Genomic DNA, 7401 nt, shown 5'->3' with positions numbered 1-7401 from the left:
GAATCTTGTGCATTTCAAACTTATAATATTCAAAGATAAAAGGATCACTTACACGCAATTAACAAGTGATATTTCAATTTAAAATAATGATACACTTAATAAAACACCATTAACGTTGTTTCAAGAAAATACTATGTTGAAGATAAGGTTATACTTGTAACCAGACCCATAAAAATGGGACTATCCACCTCTATATTTCCATAAAAAAATAAAGGCATGTCACAAAATAGGAATTTAAAACCAAAGATTAGAAGATTGAGTCTGCATTAGTAGCCAGTGCATCACGTAGAGTAAAAAAAAGTCATAAATATATAAAGCAGAAATGAATAAAATTAATTAACATAAACTCTTATAACTAATGCTATCACAGTTTGGTTCTAACGGTACAATAGAGAATGTAAAAAAAGTATTAAATATACTAAAACACGCTTGAGAAACTACGAACAATCTAGAGCCATATAAATAAAGACGCAAATCTATAATAAGCTTTATCAATTAGAAAATGACACAATCTAAAATAACAAGGACACAATCAAAATCAAGGGTTACTCTAATATGTGAAATATTAAAAACTCATTCTATTTAAGTTTAATCTCTCCCATTAAAATCACAAATTAAAAACCCAAAAATCAAAAGACAGCATTAGAAGAAACTGAGAAGGAAAACTCGCTAAAGAAAGGACGAGAAAGAGAAAGAAGAACAAAATAGTGATGAAGATGAAATGTTTTGAACTGCATAGCCCGATCATTGGAGAATATAAATATTTTAAAGGCACAAGCCACAAAACTACTGTACCAACGAATAACAAGTTTATGTCTCATTGCAAGGATTTGACTTATTTGATGAAAGTGTTTTCATTTCCACACTAAAAACAAGTATTATGTATTTCCTATTTTCCCATTGATTATAACTTATAGTGTTTTCTGCATGCTTTCTATTTTAAAAAGTAAAATAAAATTTTGTAAAGCAATACATCTTTAAGTTCTTTCCATATTTTAGTTTTCAAATACTCCTAATAAGGATTTCATTTGGAAATTACTCTTCAAAATTTCACGATTCATACTTGGTTTTGATTTTTGTATTTCTAAAAGGTAAAAAAAAAAATAAAAAAAATTTGTCGACTTGTTCAAACAAACTCATAGAATTCAACATATGAAATTTGAAGCAGAAGTTTCTATTGTCGAGTAGGAATGAATAACCTTAAGATTCAGTTTTAAAAGAACATTATAGAATTATGTTAGATGGAATGCATGCAAGAAATCATCCACTGTGAGTTTCCCCCGTATAAATAGTTGCCGATGATTTTGTTTAAGAGACTGCTTAACATTTTAGATATCACATCTCTGATACAATTATATATTATCTGCAAAGGGATGCAACTCATATTCATTACTTTCTTTCAACTTGATTTTATCTTTACGAATTAGTTTTCTTAATCTTTTTCTCATGTTATTTAAGTTTTCCTTTCCTCATTTTATGTCAATATATTTCATTTGGTGTATTAAATTCTTTTTTACTTCTAATCAATTTATATTATTCTTTTAAACTTTCTTACTTTTGTAAGTTATTAACTACTTTCTTAATTTGTTTTGCATTTAATTCAGTTTTACATATCAAATTTTCTATAATTTTAAATTTTAAATTTTTATCAAAGGGGTGGTGGCGAAGTTGGCTAGTGCCTAGGTCTCATAGCTTCTGAGTTATCCTGAGGTCGAGAGTTCGAGCCTCTCTCACCCCAAACATTTTAATTTTTCTGTAAAAATAATAAAGATTTAAAAAATATTAATTCCGTATATTTGCATTTTGTTCGACTTGAAAGTTTCTTTCATAAATGAAATGAGACTTGTATGTATAATTGATTTATCGTTAATTTCCAACATTTATATAGAAGCTTCCCTTTTTAAATTGTCAAGACAATACATGAAATATTCAGTTCACTACAACAAACAAGACCTTAGACAGCGCTTTTTTTAGCCTTAGACAGCGCTTTAAAGCGCTGTCTAAACCTCCGCTGCTAAAGGTTTAGACTGCGCTTTTTTAAATCTTAAAACCGCTGTCTAAGCCCCCCCCCCCCCCCCCCCCCCCCCCCCCCCCCCTTAGACAGCGCTTTGGCCAAAAGCGCTTTATAAGACCCTCTTATTTTAAATTTTTTAGGTATACCTTAGACAGCGCTTTTGAAAAGCGCTGTCTAAGCCCCACCCCCTTAGACAGCGCTTTGGCCAAAAGCGCTTTCTAAGACCCTCCTATTTTAATTCTTTTAGGTATACCTTAGACAGCGCTTTTCAAAAAGCGCTGTCTAAGCCCCCCCCTTAGACAGCGCTTTTTACAAAAGCGCTGTCTAAGGTATACGAAAATTGAAACTAACATTTTGATTTGTAACTAACCATTGCATTTCATATAAGTTTAGCATTAATTTCATGAGCATTGTAACAGATTTTGAAGGATATATAAACGAAATTCCAGTTTCACAAAAGCAATTTTCTTCATCCATTCCAATTTTTAAAGATTCACTCATTCACAAAATTCCAGTTTCACAGAAGAAATTCTTCATTCATTCATGAAGCAGAATTGTCATATATTCATCCATGAATTTTCCACAAGTCAGAAACGGCACAAATCAAAAGTTTTAGAACATACATAACAACGCCACAGTTAGCATTCCACAGGAAAATAAGTATACCCTTAATTAAATCCTAATAATTACACATAGACATCATTGAAACTCGCTAATAAAAAATTACCAAAAGTGCAAGAATTAACCGTGGCAGCCCACCCCAATTCGGTACAGATGCAAATTCTGAAATCAGTTCGAAACCAAGGTAGTACATCCTGCATAATTATCACAACAGAACGAATGTTGTAAGTTAACATTAACCAATATAACTGAATCTAACATAATCATGTAATACCGTCACTAACCCTACTTCAAGTTATTAACATGGTTTTCTAAACAACTCACAATTCAAACCATTCAAACAGCTTTTTAACAACATAGCAGTATGTTATAACCATCGTAAACGACATTTTAATCGAGTTTTACTAAGTATCGGTGGAAAAATTCTCAATTAACTTCAAATCCATTACAATTATTAAGTTGTTGGCAAGTGAGCAACTCAAAACACACTAGCTAGTGCTGTCTAAAACGAGTCGTTAGCAGATTCCCAAAATTAGTCATAACAACTTAACTGATACAACTTGCTGCGGTAACAGCTCCCGGCGCTCATGCCCAATGACAAGTCATGCACCAAGACAATCATTAGCATAGCGGAAAGTTTCAGCAAGTAAGTTCTACATCAAATAATCAGGCAAGTGTTTGGTCATGGTCTTGGCCTTCACTAATAATGTTTCTGATACTAATAGGCCATGACAGATCTCACCATCAACTTGCTAACAGATTTACTAACATCAATCTAACCTTTTGTAGTAACATAATTTCAAAGCAATCGATTATAAATAAAACTAACAGAGTCAAAAAATGGGAAATAACTAACAGCAGGACTTTGACTAACAGTTAAGTTTTTTTTCTAATTTCATAATAACCATGACTAACTAGTTCTCTAACTTAACCTAACTAATTTTAAATTGATTTGACAGACTTGTAACTAACAAAACAAACTAACATTTTAACAGCAGAACTTCCAACCACAACAAACCTTCATAGAAGTAACGTGCAAATCCAGCTGAACTGCAAGCTAAGGTCCAATTTTGACTTATCCCTGCAAGCAATACAACTATTTTAACTGATGGAAATAATTAATAGAAAATCAATTCACATATAAAATTAACTTGCAACTAACAGAGTTTTAACAAAAATCCTAACAACCTGCCCTAACATAACTAACCTGCCCGATCCGTTGCCCGATTTGGTTGAGAATACCATGTATATAACAGTGCAATCAGAAGCTTTTCTAGTTTTTTCATTCCTCACCTTCAATCTTCACTCTTCACTCTCAAGCTCTCTACCCTCATATTCAGAATCGGTTGCTTTTTGCTCAAAGATTAGAGCTCATTCTTCACAGTTCATCTCTGAGAAGCTCACTTCACTTCCCTCTCTCGCGTGACCACTTCGCCACGTAACCACCGCAGTGATGACTCTGCAATTCCATAACACAGTTCAGAAGAGTTGAAGAAGAAGAAGAATCGCAATCACAGTTGAGAAGAATAAGATACATAACGAGTGACACAACAAGAGGAAGAGAAGCTAATACCTGCGATTCTCTGAAAATCCACCGCACCGGAATTCTGAGCCGGATTGGAGTTGGATCCAAATTCGATCTTCCATTCGCAATTGGTGTTTAACATTAAAAGTAATCTGTTCAATTATAAGGCATTAGTTGTCAAAAGTTACTAACAATGGAAAATCCAAGTCTTGAGACATGAGAGTTTGGGCAGTCAGCTGTTAACCTTAACACCATCCAACTTCAAACATAATTATGATTTTGAAAATATATAACAAAAGAAGCAGAGAAAACAAAGAACAAGAGATAACCTGAATCCGTGCTCCAGTAGAAGCTTGCATACTCTTAATTGTTTCTCCTCCTTTACCAATTATAAGGCCGACCTAAGAAACCAAATCAATTATAAACAAAACACTGTAGAAAGTACATGGGTGTACATATTTCGGGCAACTTTGCACACCTTATTGTTTGGGATTTGCATCGAAAATTCATCACCCCCAGATTGTGCAGCCATCCGTCTAGTACCACCACCGGCAGAAGCCCCGGCTTCAGCCTAGTAAAGAAGCAACTCTTATCAGTGATGTTAATGGTTACATTTCCCCCAGATTATTACAGTTAAAAATCAGTAGAAAACAACCATCGTCAATGACGCTTCACTAACAGGTTACAGTTAAGGCCATTCGACTTTGAAGATCATTTTAACAAATTCAGCACAAAACAATCATACTAAAGTTACAAAATCAGTTCAAAACAAATACTGTCAGCAATATTTCACTAGCAGGTTACAGTTGCAGTCATTCAAACCTCACTAGAGCAAATTAACCAGAAAACACACCATATTACAAATAGAAAGTCAATTCAAAACCACTCTTATCAGTGAATTTTCCCTGGCAGGATACAGAGCGCACTAATTCCAATATAATTTAAGCAAATTTATCATTAAACATTTCACATTGCATTTACAAAATCAGTTGAAAACAACTCTAACCAGTGATATTTCACTAACAGGCCAAAGTTACAGTGATTCCACAACATAATTAGAGAAAATTTAAAACAAACCTCAGCAAGGACTTCATTGATAAGTTTCTCAGCAGAAGCAACAGCATCAGAAGTACCCACAAGGTGACAGATCATTTATTTTCTTTTCCAAATTAGCATCCTTTTCTTGCTTCTCAAGTCTAAACTATCCAATGCATTTCCAACAAAAAGGGATGATTATGTTTGTGCTATCTGGATTTCGCCATGTTTTATATATTATGGCATAATATATAAACACATACTACTCTTTCCATTATGACTGATTAAAAATTGTGAAGGTTTAGATTGGCGTCATTTTTTGCTCTTACCTATTCGGAAAATTCAAAAAATTGGCAATGCACAGAAAACACAATTCTGTGGAAATGGTTTAGGTTAAGTGCCTAACATAGCTTAATCATTGGTGAAGTCTTTCATTTATTAGCATTGAAATTCTAAAAGCAAAAGACTCAAGTGAAGAAAACATACATTTCCTTGAGATTATCTAAGCCAGTGAACACATTGCCAATTGGTCCATACAAGAAATTGTGGCTTAAATTCCTGCAAGACAAAAAAGTGTTAATTTCACTGCCATTTTCAAAATTCAATAATTATATCATACTCAAATGTGATAAGAAAATTTGAAGCAGCTCCCCTTTCAAGCTTGGAATCAAATCAATATGAATGTAACTCACAGATGTCTTAGTTTTTTCATGTTTGATAATGAATGAGGGATATTTTGGCTCAAATAGTTGCAAGCCATGTTTCTGCCATAAAGAAGGATCATCAGAAAAAACTCACTGCTATAGCTTCCGGTAAAATCGAAATCATCAGAAAAGTAGGCTTACATATGTGTGGCATTTGGAGGTAATTCGTATGGTATTTCACCCATTATGCTGTTGGAACTGATATCACTAAAAAACCAGAACGGAATTAAAGTTAACCAATCAGAATGGGAAGTAAATCATATCTTGACAATATAGTAAACCAACCATCCCGATAAGAGCTTCAAACATAAAACGACTTACAATATCTTCAAATTTTATAGATTATACAGCGAGGATCCAAGATATCCGGTAAGGTTCAATCCTTGAATTTTGCTGCAGGAGGACCGACAGGGCAAGTATAAGGTTTCTTAGTTGCATTATGGGGGATAGTGATATTATCTAACCAGAAAAAATCATAATTTTTGAAGTGATATAGTATAGTTAGAGCCTAAGTGCATTTGAAGTGGTATATCATTTACGATCACTATTTAAAATCTTAATTATCAGTAGAATATGTGCATTTACAGATGTATAACTGAGGAGTCAGAACAAGCTACATTTATATAGAAGCTTCCCTTTTTAAATTGTCAAGACAATACATGAAATATTCAGTTGTCGATGTTTATAACAGATTCGTAATAAACCTAAAAATGAATGTTAACAAATTGGCATTCCGAATTGAAGTTGTATGAGAATCTTGTGCATTTCAAACTTATAATATTCAGAGATAAAAGGATCACTTACATGCAATTAACAAGTGATATTTCAATTTAAAATAATGATACACTTAATAAAACACCATTAACTTTGTTTCAAGAAAATACTATGTTGAAGATAAGGTTATACTTGTAACCAGACCCATAAAAATGGGACTATCCACCTCTATATTTCCATAAACAATAAAGGAATGTGACAAATCAGGAATTTAAGACCAAAGATTAGAAGGTTGAGTCTGCATTAGTAGCCAGTGCAACACGTAGAGTAAAAAAAAGTCATAAATATATAAAGCAGAAATGAATAAAATTAATTAACATAAACTCTTATAACTAATGCTATCACAGTTTGGTTCTAACGGTACAATAGAGAATGTAAAAAAAGTATTAAATATACTAAAACACGCTTGAGAAAATACGAACAATCTAGAGCCATATAAATAAAGACGCAAATCTATAATAAGCTTTATCAATTAGAAAATGACACAATCTACAATAACAAGGACACAATCAAAATCTAGGGTTACTCTAATATGTGAAATATTAAAAACTCATTCTATTTAAGTTTAATCTCTCCCATTAAAATCACAAATTAAAAACCCAAAAATCAAAAGACAGCATTAGAATAAACTGAGAAGGAAGACTCGCTAAAGAAAGGACGAGAAAGAGAAAGAAGAACAAAATAGTGATGAAGATGAAATGTTTTGAACTGCATAGCCCGATCATTGG

The sequence above is a fragment of the Lathyrus oleraceus genome, chromosome 3 (genome assembly GCF_024323335.1).
Source record: "Lathyrus oleraceus cultivar Zhongwan6 chromosome 3, CAAS_Psat_ZW6_1.0, whole genome shotgun sequence".
Taxonomy (NCBI): Eukaryota; Viridiplantae; Streptophyta; class Magnoliopsida; order Fabales; family Fabaceae; genus Lathyrus; species Lathyrus oleraceus.
This window is presented reverse-complemented; position numbering follows the sequence as displayed.